General features: G+C 45.1%; 1 long non-coding RNA gene across 1 annotated transcript; it reads right to left on the minus strand.

Annotated features, from left to right (window-relative positions):
• On the minus strand, nt 1–23843 carry LOC113459479 (uncharacterized). Its single transcript, XR_003380740.2, has 3 exons — nt 23718–23843; nt 5340–5590; nt 1–4215 (listed from the first exon to the last, which is right to left on the minus strand). It is a non-coding gene; the product is annotated as an uncharacterized LOC113459479 (long non-coding RNA).
• Between the last annotated feature and the right edge of the window lie 1097 nt (nt 23844–24940).

Below are 24940 nucleotides of genomic sequence, written 5' to 3' on the forward strand. Positions count from 1 at the left end.
CCCATGGACTGCTTGCTGAGTGGGAGGCAGCTCTGTCCATCGCTGGCCAGTGCTGTGTGCCCATCAGCGCCCAGCACCTCTGCAGTTTAAATAGGCATCTATAAATAGATGCCCAGGCATCCTTCCTTTCTGGAAAGCCTTCACTTGATAGAGTCTGTCAGGTTTCAAACTGCACCTCGTACTTTTTACACTCTGAAACAAATGATCAAAAAGGTGAACTTCAGTATTTCACTAGGACTCTGGAGCTAAGTGCATAATGTTAAAGATATTTATAAGATTTTTAGAGAAAGAGTTGACAGCTCATCTAGCATACAGGTAATATCACTGTCCTAGACCCTTGCACCAGAATAAGGTGCACAGTATACATTATCAGATATCTTCCATTTGTGTTTTGTAATGAGGAGGTGTTGGGTGGTCTGCCCAGGAGTGCAGACTGTCACCAGCCTGGGAGGTGTGGGTCATTCATGTGGGTCATTCATTTGTCATTCATGTGGGTCCAGCAGGTGAAGGGTGAGGGCCTGATCTGGGCAGAACCAAAGATACAGAGGAAAACAGCTCTGCCAGCAGCACAGGGCTCTAAGAAACTGCTCAGTGCCAGAGTCCTGCATACCTGATGCTCAGTCCAGATCTTTTGGCAGCATGGCTGCTGCAGTGGGGGAACTACAATGTCTGATTTACCTGCCTTCTCCTGAGTCAGGCAATTAAAATACCAAGCTTTCCACAGTAACATCACTACTGCCATGCTGCACCAACATGGCTTTACTGTGCCCTACTCAGGGACAAATGCAACTTAGAGTAATAGATAAATCCCATGCAAAGAGGGTGAAGCTTCTGCTGTTGCATCTCCTGCACTGGAGAAAAGGGTAATGCAAGGTCAGAGGACCAGCTCAGAAGGAGAAGCCCAGCATTTGAGTCCCTTCTCTATGAGAAAAACCAGAAGACCTATTTGTTTGTGGCTCCTGCTGCACGCCCCAAATCCAGAGACACAATTTACAGTCGTGACCCCTTCACCTTTCTTGCTCCTCCGAGGATAAAATGGTTTCCTGTTTATTTCAAGGGACAGCTGTTGTATGCACAGGGGAGAGCAGCACTCATGGTTAATGTGGCTGATGTCCAGACACGTTCTGCAGAAGTTGCTTGTTTGTTTGCTGGGCTGTCCAGCAGCTGCTGAATGTCCAGCCTTTGGGAATAGGAGACTCCCAGGCAATTCTCAGATGCTAGAGCATGGGAGAGGACTTGTTCCCCCCACACTGGGATCAGCGGGCAGGGAACAGGTCCTGAGGTCTTTTTCAACATCTGCCATGTGCTGAAGTATTTTAGGAGCTATTAGGTCCTCCTTTGACTTCTTCACCTGGCTCATGTGTGGCCCAGAGATGTTTTGTGTCACCCCTGGGAGAGCAGAGGCAATGCTCTGCCTCGGGATCCCATAACCTCAGTAAATGCTGCTACACATGATTTGGGGTTCATAGCCAAGGCTGTGAGACATCCAGGACCAGTGAGGGAAAATTCCTGCAGTCAGTGCCCAGACAGGCAAGAGAAGTCTTGGGGTGTAGACAATCCTAAAAATATTATCACCATGGGAGTCACTCCTCAGGCTGCTTTTGTGGTCACTTGGACAGAAGAAAATGTCCCAGATGTGGAGGATGCAGCTCCAGGGAGGTTCTCTGCCAGACATGCCATCACCATAGGCCATTTTTGATCTCCTCCATCAGCTTGGAAGAGGCAATTCAAATTGAATACCCATAGGAAGGAAGCATCAAGGACAATTAAATGCAAGAGAAAGACAAAGCTTGATGGCCCCTGCCTCTGTATGTTTCTTTGTTGACATCAAGAGCACTTCTCATGTTTACTTTTCTTCTTGCATCTGCCTGCCAGGGCTGTGTTGGCTGTTTATGTTTTTTAATGCTACATTGACCCAGATTTGGAACAGGCAGGTGGTGATCCAGGCAGTGGGTTTGTATCTGACTCTGCTTATGCAGTTAGCTATGAAATGCTGAAATGGAAAGAAATCAAAGCCTAATCTCCAGTGACCCATACACAGGCATCAGAGTCACCACCAGAGTCTGGAACTGGGGCACTGAGATACAGGCTGCAAAGTGGAGACCTGGCAAGAGCTGGCCTAATGAGTCAGTTGTGCCCTCTGGTCAAGCCTTTGCTGGTACCAACCCAATATATTTACTCATTGGCTTTGATTTTCAGCAGCACATCCTGTGTGCACCTCCAGGCTGGAAAAAGTGCTGGCTCACAGGCATTGCAATAGCCAAGGGCTTTGGAGAGCTCCTGTTGAAATGGCAATTTGTTTAAAGCATGTCATCCACCTGCGTATGACACAAAGAGAATGTGAATGGTTCTGTTCTGGGTCACAGCAAGCAGCAAGAGGTAGGTGAAACCTGTACAGTTCAAATGACTGTAACTTCTCTGCTAGTTATTTTCTCTGCTTTCCCTGGTCCCTTTTGTGGCCTGCCTCGTGTGAAGGTGGCAGCAGCACAAAAGGAACAGTGAGAGGCTGCCCAGGGCACCACTGGGTGGAGGCAAGAGAAGCACAGGGCCAGTGGGAGCTGCTGGGAGGGGAGGTCTTGTGTAAAGCATGCCAGGGCAATCCCACGTCCCAGGGCTAACCTGTTCCCAAAGTGCTCCCCAGGTCTGTTATGCTCATTGGTGTAATCACATTTATTGCAGCAGGATGTCAGGGACAGTCCGGATCCTTGCCTCGCTATCTGGAAAGAAAGTAATCCCTGCTCAGTGCTTTTCAGCCAAATACGTTGACAAATAGCAGAGGTGAGCACTGTAATATGTTAGTGAGAGAAAAAGGGGTTGCAGCGCTTCTCTGCAGAAGGAAAATTGTTTTCTGTTTAAGCATAAGTTAAATATCAGAGAAATGATGATCTTACAAATGAAACATAACACCCCCAGGGGCTTATTCCTGTATCAGCCACTAATTTACTGCATGACCTTCAGTAGTTCATTCATTGCCTCCATCAATTTTTTTGTCAAACAAGCCCAGTGACAAATTCCTTTCTTGCCAAGGTCTTGTGAGGACTATGCATCTCCACCAGATCCTCACGGGATATATCAAAGGCAAAGTGTTTTCTCAACGAGATCTCACTTAATCTCCTCACTGATGTAATGTGGCACATTAGCTCGTTGTACTAAGCCTGGAGCCTCCCACTCAGAGCCCATCCCACCTGCCTCACATGAAGGTGTGTGTTGCCCTTCTGAGCACACTTCCTTCCTCTGCCCCTGCTTCCCTGGATATCTTTGTAGTCTCCCTAACGCCTCCGCCCTTGCCGTAGCACACCGGTCTCCACAGAAGAGCCCTTGCCTTGGCACGGATTGGCAGAGCCAATCACTTCCCTTCAAAGAGAGGTGTTGCCTCAGCAACCAAAGTTTTGAAGTTGGGCAAAGTTCTGAAGAAAAATCCCAACCAATTGTGATGGGAAATGACACTCAGGAACAAATGTACCACGTTGCCATGGCAGCCTGAATACTTGCACAGCTCTTGGTGTTTTGAAAATATAAAAAGATTTGTGCTTCAAATGAGTCCAACTAACTTAATGCCTTTGTCAGGTAGCTGCACAATGCCAAGGGTCTGGCATTTGTGTTTTATAGCTGGCATGTGAATGACTTCATCATTTCTGAAATGAAAGTAACTTCTGCTCTCAGTCTGATAGACAAGTATTTGAGACCACACGTTCTTCCAGGCTGCCTAGTCTGGTATTGATCTGTTAGGGTTATTTCTGTCATTTGAACTCCATCAGTTCTCGGTTGTCTTGGTTTCCACATCTGTGTTTCATCTGTTATTTCATTTGGTGTACTTCTCTGTCTCAGTGTCTGGGCTAAAAACAGCAGGTGATTTGTTCAAAGGGATGGGTCCTCTTGCTAGAACCACAGTCTTTCTTCTGAGCCATGAGGTGCATGAGTGGCTTACAGGGAGCACAGACTTTTTCATACAGCTCTGTGAGCTGAACCAAACATGATTTTTCTGCATCAGCTAGATGCCTTCTCCTGATTACAGTGAGGAAGAGGAATAATCAGCCTGAAGGTATTCCTGTGCCTGTTGGACAGACTCCCTTTGCAAACCCAAATGTGAACTGAATTCTTCTGAGTCTGTAAGACCATCCAGATCTGGAGTGGTGGTGGCAAATGGTTTATCACCATTTGCCCTAGAAGGGCCTGATTCTTGTTTGGCAGCTTCTTGGTAGAGCTTCCTGTGACCTGGGAAGTAAGAGCAGAAGGAGGATGAGAAACTGAATTTTGGTGATCTGCTGCTGTTATTCTTCACTGCTACAGCCAGCCAGCCCTCTGGTAAAAGCAGTGTGGGTAGGAAAAGGGCTGTGAGATGCAGCAGGGGAACAGGCACTGGTCCAGTGCTGGGAAGACTGAATCCCAGACATTCATAGAAGGAGGCAGATTCTCAGTATTTAGCTGAGAAATAACCTGGGGCTCTGACACCACATTTCATTCCTTGCTGGTGGAAAGCTAAGCATGGGAACAGCTCTCTCAGCTGGCCAGAGCAAATATGACTTTGGCAAAGTCAACTCTCCTCTGTTGGCAGAGAAACAGCTCAGCTGAGGAGCACCACACTATGGGTGCAGCGAGGCCACGGACGGGTGCCCATGTGCCAGCTTGGCCTGAGTGCATGCACAGAGCACGGTGACACGAGCACTTCCCACCTAGGCTGGGCCACAGCTCAGAGATCACATCCCACCATCATCTGGGACTTTTCTTTGCCCCTTGTCCACTGGAGTGTGGACGCTGCTTCATCATCCTCAGCATCCTCCCCATTGCCCTGGGTGGGCCAGTGCTGGCTGCTCTGCCTTGTAGGCTATGTGGGAGTGACCTAATTTGGAGAAATTGTGGGAGAAGCATTAGGAAGCCCACACGGAAGTGGGAATTTCTGAGCTCCTTGGCAGGAGCTTAAGCCACGTATCCATCCCCTGCAGCTCCTGGGCACTCTTCCCTGGTTCATCTACTCCCCTGGTCCATGTGTGCATCTCACCCCAAATGTGCCTCTCCAAGGAGACAGTTTATCTCTAGTGCTTTGGAGAGAGGAGTCACTGTTCCTAATTACTCAGCAGTACAAAGGTTTCTAGTCTCTCATTTTCCCCTGACAGTTTTATTATGGAAATATTTTTTACTCTGGACTCTCTCCTTTGTGTTTTTGTGTGGCTTTTACAATAGGGGCTCTTCAGTGCTTGCTCTCAAGCAGCTCCAGTGAGACACTGGCTTCAGCCAAAACACACAGCTGCCTCTGAGGAGGCAGGCAGAGAAATGCTGGCTGTTCTGTAATGGCACGCTCAGGTCAGTCCCAGCTCCCCAACCTCCACTCCTACACCTACCTTTGCTTCTCTTGGCCTCCACAACTGCAGCAGACTGACAGGCAGTCAGTCCCATGCCTGGTGACAGTTCCTCTTTGCAGCTGTGCCCTGCCCATGATATTTGGGACTGCAGGGCTATGAGCTTCACCCCTCATGGAGCTCCTCTTGCCCCTCCACCTAATTACTCTGTCTTATCTGCTATTTGTACAGAGCCATGCCAACAGATGGAAAGGTGTGAGGTGTGGGACATACCCAGCAGATGAAGATGGGATCTGGAAAATAAATGGAAAAAATGTAAGGTCACTCAAAATACTCACTTCAAATGGATCCCTTGATCTGAGCCTGTTGAGGTCTGAGGCAGTTTTGCTGGAGATTATTGTCACAATTATTTAATAAAGAAATTGTATAAAATCCATAGTCATTAGTACATTTGAGATTGTTCTAGTTTACTAGACAAGTAAGTGCTCAAGCCTACAGCAACCCCATTTAGGAGGTTTATTTTGTGCCATGAGAGCTAAATATATTTCTGAGCCACACACTTTATATACTTAGACAGAAACCTCTTCTCAGTCTATGTAAGAAAAAGCACAGAGAGGCATCATTAACCAAAATTAAAGTATTGTCCTGCCCTTGATCCTGTCCACCACATTTTGCAATTTTGCACGGAATGGGTCTGTCTCCTCTCAGTGCACAGGCTATAAGGGTATCACAGTCACCATGTGAGAGCAGGGCATTGAAAGTTGATTGTGTGTACCCCAGCCCAAGGCAGTCAGTCTGCCCCAGCAGTGGAAGCTTTCGGGGAGTGGGATCTGTGTAGGGTGCTCAGATAAGGAGGGAAGGTCTGTTTCATGTTAGGTTAGTATTTTTTGCTTGTGTTGTAGTTTCTATTAGAAGGGATGAGTAAAGTCGAATTGGTGGGAATGAAGCAGAACTGGTTTTCTAGATAAGTCCCAGTGGATCCATGGTGGTTGCTTTGCTAATACTTTATTGCTCAGAGTTGACTCACTCTGTCCAGAGGGGACCTGATCAGCAGCAGCAGAAGCTGCCTCGCAGGACAGAGCGTGGTGATGTGGCTTTTTCCCAGGATGGTGGAGAGGACCACGTGCCATAACCTCTGACAGTTCCTCACAGGGCCTGTCAGGAAGGTTTCTGCAGTGTGGCTCTGTGGCTGCCTGCATTTTTGGTGCTTGGGCTTTGATATGTGCACATGTTTTTGTGTGTGTGCGCTCATCTGTAAGTTGTAAATTGCTGTGCTTCTCAACCAAAAGACACTGTAGCTCCTTCTCAACACCCTTGAGAACTGCTGGCTGGAAACAATACCAGCATAAATAACCAGGAAGACCTGCAATTTCCCACATCCCAGCTCCTTGCAACCAGGGCAGAGCTGTTCTTGTGCCCTGGGGCTGCACTCGTCCTTCTTGTGTGCACCCCTGGGGCTGCCAGTGTGAGATGCAATGGTAAAATGGGTTTTCCAGTAACTTTCCTCAACAGATCTCCCATCTCTCACACCAGGAGGCCCAGCATGTCCTCTCAGGATTGGTTTGCACCCAGGCCCAAGACTGAAGACGCTGCTGCTTTGAGGAGGCAGTGGCAGCATATCTCCCACATCCAAAGGAATGAGCAGAAGACAGCAGAAAGAGATGAAAGCATGATTAATACCCAGGAGCACCTGAAATCAGAAGAGAGGTGAGAAGCATCACCTCTGAGTATTGAGGCCATCAGGCTGGAGCTGGAGCAGGCAATGACAGGCACACAGAAATAAATGACTCACTCAGAAAAAGGTCAGCCACACTTGATTTGCCAGAGCCAATTTGTGGTGAGCGTGCAAGCTGGGACACGCAGCAGTGACCACTTTCAGATTTGTTTTGAGGCCACTGTGAATGTCCCTTCTTGGAAACCCTTGCCCTGAGAGCTTTCAGCCAGCAACATCTCACCCTGAGGAGGATGGGAGGGGGGCACAGGCAGAGGTCTTTATTTGGCAGGCAAGGCTGGTCAACAAATGGAAAATTTTAGTGAAATCAAAAACATTAGGAGTTTTTTTTTTTTTCAAAACTTCATGTTAGTATTGTTTGCTTTCTCAAAGAGAAAAGAAAAATGCTAGAATTTCAGATGAAAAACCCCCACTTTTTAAATTTCAATACTTCATTTTCTACCAAATCCAGGTGTGGAAATTGGTGAAGATGGCTTCATAAAGGACTGAATGAAGATTCATCTTGGAAGGAATAAAATAGGTAATTTCTAAACACATTAAGGGACAAGTGAGATGATTTTCCACAAGAGTATTTTGTCATGCCGTGTTCCTTGTCTCTCTCAGTTTGCACAGAGGGTCATTCCATGAGTACCCACTTAGGACACCCTTTGGTAACAACATCCTCTCAGCAGAATTGTCCTGGGACAGCTCAGATAACAGAACAAAACATTTCTTCTTCTAAAAACAGCTCCCAGGCAGTCTCTGGGCACTCTCAATCTGATTATTTAAGTGGAGTTTGAGTACAAGATGTGATTTGGTCATTACAAACTCCCACCCTTAAATAAATTTACATTGGTGTTTCACAGGAATGTTTACTCCTGCTTCCCCGAGTTCCAGACATTAAACAAATGGGTTTTGTTTAATTAAAAGCACTCTGCAGGGGTGCTCCCTTAGCTGGGAGATGAGAGATGAGGAAAGGAAACAAATGGGGGGAAATGAGATGTATTTCTTCTTCTCTTGAAACTGCAGATTTGTGTCAGGATCTCCCATTCCACAATTTTTTTTTTAATACATGGGGTTGTTTGGCTTCAGAGTTAAAAATCCATAAAGCAAACCAATTCATTTTAAGTTTCCCATATGGATCTCAAAAAGAACAAGATATTCCTTTGCACTGCAGCACAGTTGGGAGTCTTCCGTTTGGTTGGTTTTTCTTTTTTTTTTTTTCCTTCCATTTTTTCTTTCCCTGCTCTGGCAGGGTGGGAAGTGTTTCTGAAGGGTGTTATACCTCTCTCTCCCAAGCAGGACTTTCTGTTCCATGGCAGAGAACAAGCCCAGTTGAGAGGGGTCAGAACACATAGGGACAAGAGTAGTGTGCGTGCTGTGCTGTACTGATGGAGAGGTGCTCTCCAGAATCCTGGGTCCTGAAGGCCTGGGAGCCCCCACAACTCCATAATTTCCAAGGGAGGTTCATGTAAGTCATGCCAGTGGAGCTAAGGTGAATGTAAGGTAAAGAAAGACGTGGTGCTACCAGCCTGAGATCCAACTCTCCTTTGCCTCCTCCAGCAGGCAGTTTTGCAGAAGGAAGAGTGCAGCATGCAGGGTAAGTCCTAAGTGGTGCTGCCTCAGAAGAACCCTTCTGTATTGGAATATGAATCCCAATATTACCAGGTAGATTGTGCCTGGGCCAGTCTGACCCTCGCTGCTGGGCCGAAGGTGGCATCTGTGGTGTATCACCCCAGAGACACCTTTAGCTTGCTGATGGTCTCAGCTGGGCACTAAACAAGTCCAGGCTTGTTAGGAACTCCGTTTACCTCAGGAAGAAGACTTCAGGCAAAGGTGAAGAGAAAAAAGGAGAGGATTCTGCCGGAGGGTTATATCCAGTGGTTTATTCCATGGTTACAGAGGTCTGAATCTTGGGAAGAGCTCCAACAGAAACTCCAACCGCATGGTCTGCTTCACCTTTTAAGCTCAGGGGGTGGGGAGGGGACAGGTGAGCCACCAACCAGGTGGGGGGGCGGGGTCTCAAGGGACGAGGGACACCTAGACAGGCCAATGACCTCTGGGCCTGAGGGGCATCCTTTGAACTTGCCCAACCGCACGACGCCTTGTTGGAATGTTAGGCCTGATTGACAGGACTCACTCAGCAAGGGGGCGAGGGGGGGAAGGGAGACGGGTATTGGCACACCTGGGGAAGAGACCTGAAAGTTTAAAACACACCGCAACACTTCTGAAAATCAGGAGTTATAGGAATTCCTGAGCCAGGAGATGCTTCTGGGTGCTGTGTTTAATAATCACTGAAGAAGCCAGCTACAGCTACCACACCACCTCATCAAGAAATTCCACTGGAGCAATAATGAGCATTTTTTGCCAAGAGCCAGAGAGCTCTTTGTGCTGTCGTTTTAACTACATTTTTATTCTTGACAGTTTTCAAAACACTATAAAGTTATACAAGAATGAACTGAATGCTGTTCTGCCTATGTTGGATTGTGAGCTGGAGCTGAATTTGGTGTTTCAGCCTAGCCTCTGTATTGCTAGAGGGAGAAATACTCGCAGCAACCTGTTGGTGTGCAAAAAAGACTCCCAATCATAAAGGAAATTGAGAAAACAAATAACTCTCAGCTCTGTTATTATTTATAAAATGAGAATATTTCCTATCCTTATGAAATAATGTGTGAAGATATTTTCATAGAAAACTTTTGCAGAGCATCTCAGTGCTAAATTCTATGACCAAAAAAGGGTATCTTGGTGTTTCTGAACTGCTTTTTCTAAATCTAGGTAATATTTAGGATTTTTCACTGGTCTTGGACACTTACTTGGCTCCAGAACACAAGGCAAGTCACAGTGTTCTGGAGCCAAATGGTGTTCCTAGAGCCTCTCCTGGTACTGAGCAAATATGCAAGCAAAGGTTTCTGTGGAGCATTCACCTTATGAAAATGTTCCTAGAGTGATGGAAGAGGAAAAAGTTTAAACAGCTGTTGAGAAAAGAGGGTTTTGCAGGAGTGAAATATTTCACATAATAAGCAAAACTTAAGAAGTAAGCTAAACACCAGGAATAACGAAACAACAGAAAGAAAAGCAGAAATATTTTGAAATACATCAGTGCATCCTCATAGAGATGCCCTTTAATCAACCTAGTGCCATTGGATTTGTTCTCTCCTCACCATTTAAGGAGCTCCTTGCATTTTCCGTGCAGCATTGTGACATTGATCCTAGCGTGCAATGAGTAATTGTGTTTTCTTTCAGTGAAAATTTCCAGCCCCCAGCTTGGTTTCTATAGCCATGTTCTTGCAACCATTCTTGAGAGGGTGCCTGATTTGTTCCACTTATTCATTAATAACATGTGTTGTGGCTTTTTCTGATGTAAACATTAGCCAGTCTTTCATTAGGTTTTTAATAAACTTGTCCACCACCACATACATTAAAATGAAAAATTATCAATGACCCCTTTTGCAAATCATTAATGATGACACGCAATTTGGGTGATGAATCACGGGTTTGCTGTAGATTTAGGCTATGTTTGTGTCCATCTCAGTGGAGTCTGTCCCCTTCTCCATGGTAACTGCTCTGCCTCTGACATCACTAGCCAAAATAGAGCATGGAGGTTATAAAATCCTGAGGGGGTGTGGGGTGGGGAAGAGTAGAGACAGACAGAATGAAAATATAATTCAATAAAGGAAAGTTCCTTAACGCCTCAGTCACTGGACAGTGCCTCATGCAGGCAAAAGGTGTCTGAGATCTGAGAAATGGGGATATCAGGATTCGAGAGCTCAAGATTTGTGTGAAGTTATTGGAACAATTTGGAGAGCAAAACAATCTGTGACTTCTTTTAGGACAGAGTCATGAAGCACTTTATCCATATAATTTTCTTTTTTGGCATCAAAAATCCTCTTCATCACAAGGAGGGTAAAGAGCCTGATGTTGGGAGTCAAAAAAGCAAAAGCTCTTTGACAGCTAGGGACAGCCACCAGAGCAGGAATCACAGAATAAATGTACTAAAACAGATGCCAGGAGCACTCAATCTTTATCACAACCTTTACCTGTGGCCTGGGATGCTGCTTTTCCAAAACCCAGACCCCAGAAGCCATGAACTAGGTGACAAAAATAAGAAAAAAGGGGGAAGGGAAGGGAAGGGAAGGGAAGGGAAGGGAAGGGAAGGGAAGGGAAGGGAAGGGAAGGGAAGGGAAGGGAAGGGAAGGGAAGGGAAGGGAAGGGAAGGGAAGGGAAGGGAAGGGAAGGGAAGGGAAGGGAAGGGAAGGGAAGGGAAGGGAAGGGAAGGGAAGGGAAAAGACATCTCTTAAAGAATTTTTAGGTTAAAGGAGATAAAATAACAAAAAAGACCAACATGGAAATTCAAAACCAGAAGGGAAAAACAACGAACCCAAGGTTTCTGTATTAACATTTCAGAGTTCAAAGTACAACTGGGAATTTCCTAGGCCCAGTTTAGGGTTCTGGAGCCACCAGCACTGCCATTCAGGTGCCACTGGAGGACAGGATTGCTTAGAGGGTGTGCTGTGGGTGTGGGGAAAGGTCAAGAGAAGGGGAGGAGGTGGAGGCTGATCTCTGTGCATTGGGACAGGGCTGTTGGGCTGGGGAGGGTTAAGTGTTTCCTGGGGAATGGAAACTCAGCTCGGCCTTGTCAGAGCTCTGACGTGACAACACATATAAAATAAACACCAGTGGAGTGTTAAGATAAAGCACACACACCAGGCCTGTGCAATGTCGGGACCATTTTAGATCACTTCACAAAGCTATTATGCCTTTTTGACTTGTATTTTTATCCAGTTTTAAATGTTTTGAAGACTGCTTCATTTAGGGGGAAAAAAGCTAATAATGGAGCCATGTATTTTCTTATTGCAGCCCTGCTTTATTTACACTGAAGGTATATGAAACTCTCTTTCTTTGAACAAAACAGGAATGAAACAGCAGGAAACAGTTTCTTTGTTCACAACTCTGAGGCAGCATTTAGTCCCACAACCTTTTTCTCTATGTTGTCATTCCTATGTTTTCCCTTTCTCAGTGCCAGCATTTTTCCCCCCTCATAAACCAGATGTAGCAGAGGTTTTGTTTATTTTTACTGTAATGAAATGGCTTCTAGGAAATTCAGAAAGCAAGTTGTGCAGTGAACAGCAGAAAGAATGTAATGTGAGTTCCTGTAAAATTGTACCCACTGTCCCTGTCTCTACATCCACTCAAGAGCCCAAACAACACAGATCATGTGTCTGATCTCCATTTGCAGTTTGGCTTGACTGCATACTGAACAGGAAAAATAACTGTTAAATTTATGCTGTGGCCTCCCCCTCAGCACATTCCTAGCTTGAATATCTTCACTTGGTCTTTGGTTTTCATGCAACTTGCAAGAATTTGTTATGTTTTAGACTTTCACTGTAGAAACTAGGGAGACTGATGGCCAGACTGCATTGTCTCTTATTTCCTTGGGACAGCGAGATGAAAAACACTAGATAAATCCACTCTCTTTTTTTAAATTATTATTGTTTCAAAGAACAAAGTAAGAAAGAAACAAAACATGAGTGGAAAGGAGAGGAAGGCAGAGAGGGAGGGAGGGAGAAATATGGTGAAAAAAGGAAAAATTACATTTTAAGGTAATGTGAGAAGGAAAAGAAGTAATTAGAAGAAACAGAGATAAAGAATCACAAGTAATCTACAGATAATTTAGGTAAAGGAATTTTACACTGGTTATTTTATAAAATGAATTTAATCTGCCTTGCAAATAAGGTGCAATTAAATAATGTTTCTCTATTAAAGACAAACATTAAAGGATAAGAAAATTTAGTTATGCCATCTGCAGAAACAGCTGTCAAATATCAGCTGTTTCTATTTATTTTGATGGATCTGAGTTTGGACAATTGAATGTATGCACACCATATATATTAAATTCTATTAAGAGGATGGGTGACATGATTTGGTCCTTTGCCATGATGGTTTTAGCCAGGTGCTTAAACAGCCATGTTCCAAAGTGCTTTTGGCTGCAAGGATGGGCGGTCAAAGACCCAGTGTGCTCCAAGAGCCAGAGCTGAGGTTTGGCCTGGTGTCCAGCAGGACACAGGGCAGTGGCAGGGGGCTGTGGAAGAGAGGCAGGAGGTCTCAGCCTGGGTTCATAGCTCAGCCCCAGTTTCGTGGGCTGCAGGGCCAAGGCACCTCCAATCACCACTCTGGCCCCTCTTGCCCCTCCAAGATAAGGGCCATGGTCATGCAGAGTGTCTGCTGCCACGTGGCTGCAGACCCAGGACAGGGAGGTGCAGAGTGGCCAACCACCCTCCCAGCCCCCTGCCCTAATCCATGCAGGGAGGGGCATCCCTCCCTGCCTCTGTCCCTCACTGTCCTCCCTCTGACACGGTGGCTGGCCCTGGTCAGCAGAGGGACTGTGTCACCCCCTGATGGGAACCCTCTGCTCCCTTCATGCTCACGCATCTGCTCACACACACACGGTCACAAAGGCTGCCCTGCACTGGCAGGGTGCCACAGGAGAGGTGTCACCAGCGGTCACCACTCTGTGCCCACACGGGACAATGTCTTCACTTGCTCCTAAGCTCAGGTGAGAACCTGGCAGAGAGCAGGAAGGGGACTGCAAGCAATCCTCATGAGGTGATTCAGACGTGAGCAAGGCAAGCCCAGAGGCACAGACATTACCTCAGGGGTGATGAAGAAATGTCACCATCCCTTTACAGATCACTGTGTTTCACAGGTGGGCAAATGTTGCAAATGCCAACTGTAGAAGTCCTGCCTCATCTTCTCCTCCATCTTGCACTGTGAAGCATAGCCTGAGCTGGAACTACTCTCTGGGCTCACAGAAAGCTGCACCTAGCAGAGAGGAATGGAGTATATCAGTATTTTTAAATTAGTGATGAGGAATGGCACAGGTGACAAGAATCAGCCCAAGAGCCTAGCCCCTGTTAATACTTCAGCTGGATCCAGCTAAAGGAGCAGGGAGGGTTTATGGGAGTGAGCAGGCAGGCTGGCTACCCTTTTAGGTAGAAATGAACTCTTTTTTTCTAGGCTGATCAGAGAGTGTTGCTGCCCATTTCAGATGAGGGCAGAGAATGTTCTGCTCTTTGGGTTCAACTTTCCTGTTACTCTTTGTGTTTCAGATAAGGCATTTTTCAGGATGCTCAGTTTTATGCTGACATGGCTGGTGCACTCATTGGTACAGAGCTTCCTGGAGGCCTGAGCAGCTTCATCAGGTCTCCATGTCCCACCAGAGCTTCCAGAGAGGGAGCTTCCCACTGCTGCCTAAATCGTGGGTCTCTCTGTTGTCCTGGGTTGAGTTGCAGATATGTCAAGTGATGAGTGTGGGTTTCCCCAGCCATGTGACAATGAATAAGCCCTGCCTGTGTGATTCAGATGGTGCAGATGCTGTGTGATCTGAGCAAGGATGCCAGGGCTGATGCGTAGGTTGGAAGAACATGGAAGAACCTACGAACTGGTGTCCTCCTTTAACCATTGTGTGGTTAAAACACAATGTTTGTTTTCTCCAGAAGTGGTTTTCTGTGCCATACTGCCTGTGCCCTGAAGTTTCATTAATGAGACATACAGTGATTCAGGTTTCACAGTGTTCACATTTGATTTCAGCACTGTGGGCCAGGTGAGAAAGATGGGGTGGGTCCTGACTGATTCAGATCTAACAAGGAAATGACAAGGAAGGCAGTGAAATTATCTTAACTGTGGAGTTTAAAGATTCCCTGGTGATTTTTGGCAGCTGTACTCAATCATCCCCTGTAGCAACAGGCACATTCTGAGCGTGGTGTGGAAATGGTGCTGCTGCCTGGCAGTGATGAGCACTGCTTGCTGAGGAGAGCCAAGTGCAGTTTGGTTGTGGGGAAGGTGCTTTGGGGGGCAGGGGACATCTGCCTGCTCATAGGCAGAGGATGTGACACAGTGGAATAACGTGGCTTCCTGCCATTGGACCCAAGTTGTAGCTATTATTGCAGATAATTACAGGTGTTTCAAGTTTGTCAGTGGGCTTTTTCCAGAACTATGTGTCTTAGCACATTTCAAAAGAAGCAAGCAACCCACAATAAGCATGCTAATTAGCAAGTGGCAGTGATGAGAGACACCAAAGGGATGCTGGAGGAGAAGAAATGCCACAAATGGTTCAGAGGATTGCGCATTTCGGCTCTGAGCCAGATTCAGACCCTGCAGTCAGACTCCTGGCTTCGTGGGGCATTTCCAGCCTTTGAAGTCACATTTCCTGCTGACACCTTTGTGTGGTGAAGATGGGCCCACACTGCAATCCCTGATGTGCAGAATGGGATGCAGATGGGATAGCACAAGGCACGGCTGTGACAGAGCAGAGCAGTGACACCCTGCAAGCCCCGGGGTGGGCAGGCACTGGCTGGGGACATGGCACCCGGGGTATGGCTGTGGCTCTGGGTGCTTTGCTGCCCTTTGTCACCCTTGCTTTGAGCAACAATGCCCTTGGCCAAGCCAGATCAGACACATGCCCTGCACAGCAGGTCCTGACCTGATTCCTTGGAATGCCAGGACACTGCTCTGGCTCTTCCTGGCTGGAGGAAGTGGCACAGCACTTCAGAAATGATCTCAGAGTCTTCTCTTTAAAGTTCTTATAAACCACTTAAAATCCATCCTCCTTTGCCTTCTTTTCCTGGTCTCTCTCCCAAGTGATTTCTCAGAATTTCCATGAAAATTAACTGAGAGCATAATGGAAACAGAATTAAAGAATACATCCCATCTTTTCTCTTGATGACCAAAGATTTATTAAGGTGAGGGTGTCATGATGGAAGAGTGAGGAAGATAATTTCCATTTCAATTCCAAACTTCAATGGAGTGGCTTCATTTTCTGAGTGAGGCATTGTGCTGAAAGCTGTTACCACTAGGCTTGGATGCATTAAAAGTGCATTACATTAACTTCAAATCTCTTCACATTATATTTACACTCTTGATGTGCCTACTGGGTGGATTTTCAAAGGCTACTGTTAGCCCAGCAAAGCCAATCTGTCTTGGGGAGCTGCCCCTGTTGCCAAAGATGAAAGCTGTACAAAATTCTGTTTAAAATAGAAATAAAGGACATGGCTTGGACTGAGTGAAAGAGGATCCTTCTTAGTGTGTCTTTTTACTGGGATGAATACTGGAGAGGTAGAGGGGATTGCTTGGGTCAAACTGAAGTAGAAAGTTTTACATATATTTTTCTCAAAATAAAAAAGTGAAAACCAGAAAGTAAAGGTGTTTGAGGTCATCCTTAGGCCTTTTTGCTCAGGCCAAGAGAAAATGTTGTCTTCTGAATCTTCTGCAACTTCTTTTAAATTTTTTATTTTTTAATACAAAACTGCTAGTCAACTATCAAAACACACTGTTTTGGAATCCTGTGATTGGAATTCTCTTTGAAAGTCTGAAGTCAGAAAATCTTTGATGTGATTTAAGTTTTTCCAAAATGGAACATCTCATTTTGCACATGTCTAAGTGACATTGCATGGCATTTTTAAAATTCCTCCTCTTTTCACAACTTTTTTTTTCCCCAGCCAAAATTATTTGTTGGTTTTGACCCAGTTTTGCAAGTAGTTCCATTTAGTGCTTGTCAAAACACTTCCAGATGATCTATATGTGCTGGGGTGAGAGGCCAGGAGGAGACATGGGATGCAGCAAGGGCTATGTAAGGAAAGAACAGAGGGCAGAGGTGAGAATGGCTGAGCAGGGACACAGCTGGTTCTGGCCACCTCCTCGTTGTAGGTGCTTAAATTCAGCAAATGGGGTGACACAACCACTCAGGGAAGAGCTCAGAGGAAAACCTGGAGTGCAGAAGGCTCCAGGAGAAGAGCTGAGGGGAAAGAGAGAAAGAGTTAATTGGAACAACCAAAATAAACCATGAATGTATTATCTGGTGACAGTAAAGCCACAGCAATTCATCACAGCCCAGTCAGGAACTGAATGAACAGAAGAGACTTGAAGCAGAGCCAGAGCCTATGCAGGTGGGCATGTAGAGGGTTAAGCCCAGCCAGCTGAGCAACATGGCTTTGTCTGAAGCTGGCTGAACAGGAATGGGGAGAGGGTGTAGTCCAAAACACTGGCTCAAGTTTTTTGCCCAATAGACTGCCAGCAGACTGTGAGCTCTGAGTCTCACTTGCAATGAAGCAGGCTGTGTTTGCATTGCTGTGCCTATGGTGGCCAGAGAAGCCAAGCCCCTCAGAGCCCCGGCACATCCTGGAGTGGGAGATGTGAAGGGCTGTGTACTCCCTGTGGTTCCATGTGAAAAACACGCTGAAAACACACACCATACCCCTCAAATTCACTTCTGCCCTTAGATAACACCATGCTTCTTTTAGGTAAAGCTTCTGTGTTCAGACACTGGCTGGGTTTCTTCACAGCCCAGGGTCTGAGCCTGCTCCCTGTGGCCAGGTGGCAGTGCCAGGCCCATGGCACACAACAGAGCTGAAATGTGAAAGAGAACAGGGGCTGTCTCTGCAGGCAGCAAAGGAAAACTGAGACAGGTGTGCACTAACACATAAATATCAGGAAATCTAGGAAAGGGGTTCAGGAAACAACATCTTAAAAACTTGCAGTCAGTTTTCCCCTCTTCCCTTTTTTATGGTGTCCTGCTTACAGAAGGAGAGTGCCAGTGTAGTGCTACAGGACTGTAACAGAACTGTGTATTCTGCTCCTCTTTAGGGAATTTCTGATGAACTATTAATGGTGGATGGTTTGCAGGAGCCTTCCAGGGCACACCTGACACTTCAGGCTACAAGCTGGGTATTAAATGATATAAGGAAAAAGAGGCAAACTCTGCAAGGCAGGGTGGTGTTCATTTTCTTCACAAATGACTCCGCTGTGATAACTCCCTCCGGGGGAAGCACCAGCACAGATACACCCACCCTGAAGGGATCATCTCTTCTAATGGGCCATAATGAACTCAAGGACACCACCAGAATAGACAGCTGTAAGCTCTCGGACCATCAAGGACTCCCAAAGTACCCCAGGATTTAGACGATTACATCATTCCACTGTGAAAGTCCCTGCCCTGGGGGATGTACTGAGCATTCCCACCTGAACCTGAGGCTATAAAATCTCTGGATTTGGAGGACACCCACCCCCCAACGGATCCAGAGGAGGACTAGAAATTTCACAGGGTCATTGCTTTCAACATGACTACAACCACCCTGACCAGCAGGTTGTACTCTGACTTGGTGAATTTAAGTCAGTTTTCCCTCTGTATTGTTGCATTTATTGCAATCTCTCTCGTAAATTGTAACTCTGACCTGAAGTCTCTCTTAAGGTGATAGAGTGGGGTTTACTTTCAAACAAGAACAAATGGCTATCCATCACTCTAATGCTGCTCAGAGACAGAAGCATCTGGTGGAGGTACACAGCACTGAGATGTCACAGCAGTTTGAGCCAAGCAGATCTTCTGAGCCCATGGGGACCTGTGCTCCCTCCTATTATTTACCTCTTGGGCTGGCTTCCAGTAAACTGCTATAGACTTGTTTTTGTTCATGTCTGTGTTCTTCTGTGATATTCAAGGAGAAGAGACATCCATGGCAAAGAGTATTCACCCACAGGGCTGGAGGAAGCCCACATATTTTAGATATTCCTTAAGGATACAGAAAATATCTAGGGATAAAGGAAGCTTGGCAGATTTGGATTTTTGCAAGCAGTGGTGGTGGGAGGCATGACAATAGATGCTGGTGATTAAAATGTGAAACTCAAATTGCCTCACTCTTCCTTGCAGCAGGCCAAGTGTCCCCTACCTTGTGTGTAGGACACAATACTCTGGATATTTCCTTCCCCAAAGCCCTCCTAGGCCAGACAGAGCTGAATGTCCTGAGTGTCTTCTGATCCATGGTGCCTGGGTGGGAGAGGCACTGCAGTACCAGGCTCCACAGCTGCTGTGTCCCACTGCAGCCCCTTCTCCCTCCTCCCTGATATGCTGGATGTGTCTGTCATCACACAACAGGATTGCTCCACCATTACATGGGAGGATGCTTGAGAGATCTGGGCAAGGAAGATAGGGGAATTTTCAGGAAGGAGGGGGAACAAATAGTACTCGTCTCTCCAGAGCTAATTGGAGAGAGTTATTGCAAGCTCTTGTTTCTCCTCTACATAGAAGAATAATTGTGTAGATCCTCAGCCAGAGTAAATCAGCATTGCTACTCAGCACACGCAGTGAGCTGTTCTCATGCTCTCTCCTCTGTCAGCAAACTGAGAGCATCCTTCTCAGCTCAACATGACATCAAAATCCTTAAATCCCCGATGTTGCCATTGATCCAGTCACTTTCTCTGGCTTTGGCTGTGTCCTATGTACTCTGCCTTTAGTTCCGTTTCTCATGGGTGTCCTTTCATTTTATGAATGTTTTTCTAGTAAAAACAACAAAACAGGTAGAGAGCTCTTGAGTATACTCAGAAATTTAGAATGATTCCACAGAGAGGGCCACACCATGTTCCGGTCTTTGCTCTAGGCTCCCCAGGCTTCTAAGCCATGAAAATGGGGTTGAGAAAATAAGCATTTATCTCCTCTAGCTTTTAACCCATGAAAATAATTTCCTTGTAAACATATCAACTAGGTACACAGGAAGTCCAGTTCTGGGGAATGTTGGAGACTCTCAACACCTTCATGCAGTTTCCACTTCATCCTACAAGTATTTACACATGGTTCTGGCCTGCCTGAGTGGTGCAGGCAGAGGAATAAGGAGTCAGGCTGTGCAGAGGTTGCTGTTGTACAAGGCTGATCTCTTAAGCAGAAGGAAGCAGCACTTGGCTGGCTCTTGGCTTAGGGTGCCCACAGAATAATGTTGCCTCAGTAGGATAAGGGGACAGTATAGGCCCCAGCCTGACCAACAAATGCTTGAAAATGTAGAACCAAAGAAAGATTAGATAGCACTGTGTCCTGTATTTATAGGCAGGGAAAAAAAGGCTGCCAGAAACATGTCAAAGTGAAAATTAAATATCTAAGCAATGTATTTTTAAACAAAGTATAAAAATCTAGTGAAAAATGTAGAAAGGTTTTAATTCTAACAAAACAGCGCTGCACTTTAGGTTAGCTGATTCTTTGTCTAATCCTTTTGTTTAAATTCACAAAAGTACTCTGTGTCATTGCAGCAGCTGCAGGCACATAGAACCAGCACTGCCATGGATCCAGGGTATCACTTTCAGTAAAGGAGAAAAGTCACAACCCCCAGCGGCATCTCATGGGTACTCTGACACACAGTGGACTCCTTGGTTTGCAGATTTGACTCACTAAGTTGAAGGAAAATCAGTTCAACCCCAAAATAAAGATGGTTAGTCTGTACAAAGGTACTGAGCTGATCTGAGCTCTAGCATAGGGAGGACAAGGACTTGTGAACAGGCTGGTTTGGTTCAGAAGAGGACAAGGCAAGGGCACTAAAGATCACAGGGACCTCTGCAACACAAATTTTAGTGGGAGGATGAGTGATCAGAGGCCCAATGTACCAGAGGACACATTGTACAAGAGTGCACTTGTACAAGATTCCACTCAACTCCTCTATCCAGGACTTTCATGTATATAAAGGACACCTGTTTAAAGCCCCCTTCCCATCTCCACACATGGCTTCTGCTCTGTTTCACATTGTACATGGCTTTGAGTTATTCTGCCTAGTTTGGCTGCATCCCTTCCAGGTGTATCCTCTGCCATCCTGGGATATTTTTGCTGCCATCAGTGAATATTAAACCCTATTTTCAATATCAGACTGAAGGGATTTTTCCATCAGACCCAGACCTATTACCTTTTGTTGGCACGGTCCTTTCCATTCCTCTTACCTGGGCGTCTCCTTGACACTCTCACTTTACTCAGACTAACAAAGAAACAGCTCCACTGACTTTTTGTGTAGAGCCATCAGACCTAAACTTCTCAAACAGAAATGTCCCTTAGGATGGTTTCACAAGCTTTTAGAATCCAAGGACCAACTTTGCTTTCTGAAAGGACTCCAAGGGCAGCTTATGTTCTGTCTCCATGGAGGTTTTAATTCACAAGCCAGTAACAATTAATCCATTAGAAATAAATCTATTCATTCAGTCAATTCCATCTGTGTATTTATTTCCCAACACCTATATCAGAGGAATGCTGAGTGGAAGTTAGGAAACAAGGGGTTTTGCAGGCATTTTCCTGGTCACAATCTGAGGCAGCTCACCCAACTTCTGATGATACCATTCTTTAAGGGAGATTTCTCTCCTTCGCTCTGCCACCATGGGTAGTCAAGGTGCAAAAGGCAGCGATGTTGGGGCAGTGCCATGCTCTCCTTGCCATGACTTTTGCACTTCCAGTATTCCTGGAGCTCCAGGCTTGGTGGCTTTTTTAATCCTAACCTCCTTCCAAACCCTAACTGCAGCCTTTGGCTGAGACTCATGTGGCCATCACCACAGAGTGTCCAAATGTCCAGGTGTGTGGCAGCTACTAATTTCCCTCCCCTCCTTCCTGATGGAACTGGGGCTCATTTGACCCCTTCAGTACACTGGTTTATAGAAAAAAACCTCTTGAGAATATTTTCTTTTTTACCTAACCATGTTATCTGATTCACTGCAGGTACAGAAACTCGTCAGTATCACGGCAAGGGAAGGCATTAGGGGACCTGGCGGTGGACAGAGTGCAGGACAAACCTGCCAGAGACAAGAGGCCATTGGATTTGAAAACACACATTTCAGACCATACTGGTCCAGCAGGTGGGGAATGCTTGCCAGGGTGTTGATGCTGTCTAGATGCTGAACTGCTGGTATCTTCTGTTCACCTAAAACTGCTGGGCTTCGCTGGCATATTCCTTCCCTCACTATAGGTATTTGCTAAAAATAGTCATATTAAAACTGAAGGTGTTTTTTGTTTCTTTTAAAGAGTAGTAATCAAACCCTCAACAATGCAGAGATTACAGGTTTAAGAGGATCCTTACAAAAGAGACTGAATTTAGGGAGTGCAAATACTTTCCCCTGGCAGCCATTCATTCAAACGCAGCCTTGGTCCTTAGTAACTGGAAGTGGTTCCTGCCTGATGGATTTTTCATTGAGTGACATAAATAGAGGCAAAGTGGAGAGGATTCCTGACACAATGGCCAGATGCCAACATCAAAGCCCCCCAGTATAATTTTCAATTGAATTGAATGGTTCACATGTATTATGAACAGCACCTTTTTCACTTGGTCTAAGCATTTTCCTCCACAGTCCTCTCCTGGTGCCTTCCCACTATCACAGCTGTAGCTTTTTTGTGGGTAAGTGGAAGATTTCATTCTTGTGGGCTGCCAATTAGGTGGCTTTCAGTACCAGCTAGAATCAGAGGGACGATTAAAATTAAGTCCAGCCTTTTGTCCTGTCCTTGCAAAAGGAATATCATCCATTTCAGAGGAGGATAAAGACTTATCCCACTTCCTACACTCCAAAAGATGAATAGAGTAACTTTCAAAATGTTAGAAATATATTGTTTTACCACAATTCTCATTTTCCATTTAAAGAGAAAAGTTACTTTTTTTTTTTTTTTTTTTTTTTTTTTTAATAAACCTCATCATTTTATTTCAGTGTTTTGGCTGCCTTCTGGACCCCTGTTTACAGTGTTAGTGCAAGCTAGTGACCAGTTTTACCTCAGCTCCTACCAAGTAGATGTTTCTTTTCCTGCTGCTTGGCATAACTCTACCATTTTCTTTCCTCAGAAATGTAATCATATTTTTAATAGGAGACTGACATTCAGGTATCAATTCACCTTCTGAATTCTGATTAGACAGAAAACCAGGCTACTCATAATTTATTGTCATTTGCAAGTACCTTCTCAAAGAGCAGTGGTCAGACTGCTTATCTCCTGGTCATATTCCAGTCTCACAGACTTTAACTGCAGTTTGGGATGGAATTTTAAATTTATTTTCTTTTTAAATTTTTTTTACTCTGGAGAACCTTAAAGCTCTCTCTGGACTGTTACACAGATGTCACATGTCATACCAGATGTGAATTTCCTAAAGTAAATCTTGCTGTGTATAGAGAGGACTAATGTCTGGATCACACATTTATGGGCTGTAAAGATATTTGCAAGTTCTTTGGGATAAGAAGACCACATAGATACAGAACATCCCTGCAGGCCAGTACAAGTGTCTGTGATTCATTTAAGATGCAAATCAGCCTGCAGTCATCAATAGGAGATATATTTCAGAATAAATATGTATAGTAAATATATTTTTCCATCCTCAGATGTTTTTTGAAGGGCAAATACTCCTCTATTCCTGCACTGATATGAATCTACCAGGGGATGGGTCTCCCTCTTCAGTTTCAACAATTGCAAAAAATACACAGCTAAGTGCTGAATGACAACCAACCTCCCCCAAGGACAAATTTCAACTCAGATAGTTTATTCCTGAAACAGTGGATGGGTATGAAAACATTAAAAAGAAAAACCTTCTTTGGAAAGTTCCTGACCAGGAATTTTGTTACAGAGAATTCTAAGCACAGGCTGATACTGAGAAGGAGACTGGGAGGTATTTGGCTCCTGCCAGGCATTGTTTCTTAGTTTGATTAAGCTCTTAATCTTGTGTTTCCTTTGTGAGTATCAAGCTCCAGAAAACTGCCTTATTCAGATGCCTAAAGGGAAATAAGATTCAGCTTCAAACAAATAACAATCACTGCTCCATTTTTGATCATAATCTAGGGGGAAATGTATCATGAAGCTTGAGACCTCAAAAAATCAAGTTTGGAAGTCAAAATTTAAGAATCTGTCAAAGCTAATCACTTCAAATAATGCTGAAATAGAAGATTGGACTCACCACAAGAAGCATTTGCAGCAGGAGATAAAAAGATTACATGCTGAATGGTCTGATGTGAATAGGAAAGATGCTATTCTTAAAGCCCTGAGCTCCCATGATGCAGTATTACAGCTTTGGACTGAAATGGTAAAGCTAAACTAGAAATGTGCACTGATAATGTCAGAGCAATCAGCCTCTGGGATGAGAGCAGAATTCCTACTTCAAAAACAGTTTTTTTGTTGAATTGCAATTATTAGTATTTAAAACAGCAGCAATTAGTGACTGAATCCTAGAGCCATTGTGCTGGGCTTTATTCTGTGCTTTATAGTGAAGAGCTGGTGCCCCAAGGACCATAAAAGTGTGAAGAGACAAAACAGAAATATGGATGGAGGGGACACAGAGAAGGAATGACCTGCTGAATGCTTAATATCAAATCAGCAGCACAGCCAAAAATACAACACAGGCTTGTAATCTGCTGCCTGCTTCAGCCAAAACTGCCCAAAGCTTCCTTCCTTCCTTGACAATTCACTTTACACAAAAAGAATTTCATCTCAATGAGACTTTATCCTGGTGGGAACAGGTAAGCAAACGACAGCAGCTGTGATAAGGTGAAATTCATGGGTTAATCACCCATTCTGCATTCACCTCTGAAATGAAAAGCCCTTGGAATGAAGCCTTTGGAAAGAGATATTCCTAAGGGAACAGGAAGTGAGTCCAGGTTTTCCGAGGATACATGTGAGTACCTCTTCAAGGAATTAGAAAAAAAACTGTTCAGATGCTCAGACATCTAAAGAATAGATGGCTATCAGCTGCAGTGAAACTCAGGCTAGCAGGCTGCATTCAACCCTAGTCAAGCCATGCTCAGGAAAGGTGAATCCAACAGGCAGAGAAAGGAGTTTCCTGGGGAGTTTAAAGAGATGCTGTCATACAAGGAAGGACTATAACATCCTATCTCTCCAGTCTTCAGCAAAACACAGCAGGAGGAAAATACCAGCTTGGGAGAGCAGCTGTTCCAGGCACAGGACAATGTTGAAAAGTGGTAAATGAGCAGAAGTTTTCCACAAATGCATTTGACCTTTGAGCAACCTCTGCTGAGAGGACTAGTGAGGCAAAAACTAGTAATGCTTTTAAAGTGGAGCTTGTGAACTGGGTATTGCAATGCACTTTGCTATGGAAAAGGGAATAGAGTTAATTGGTCCTCCCAGGCCTTTGTTCTAAGAAGATGCTGCTGCCCTTCATAAGAT

The sequence above is a fragment of the Zonotrichia albicollis genome, chromosome 4 (genome assembly GCF_047830755.1).
Source record: "Zonotrichia albicollis isolate bZonAlb1 chromosome 4, bZonAlb1.hap1, whole genome shotgun sequence".
Taxonomy (NCBI): Eukaryota; Metazoa; Chordata; class Aves; order Passeriformes; family Passerellidae; genus Zonotrichia; species Zonotrichia albicollis.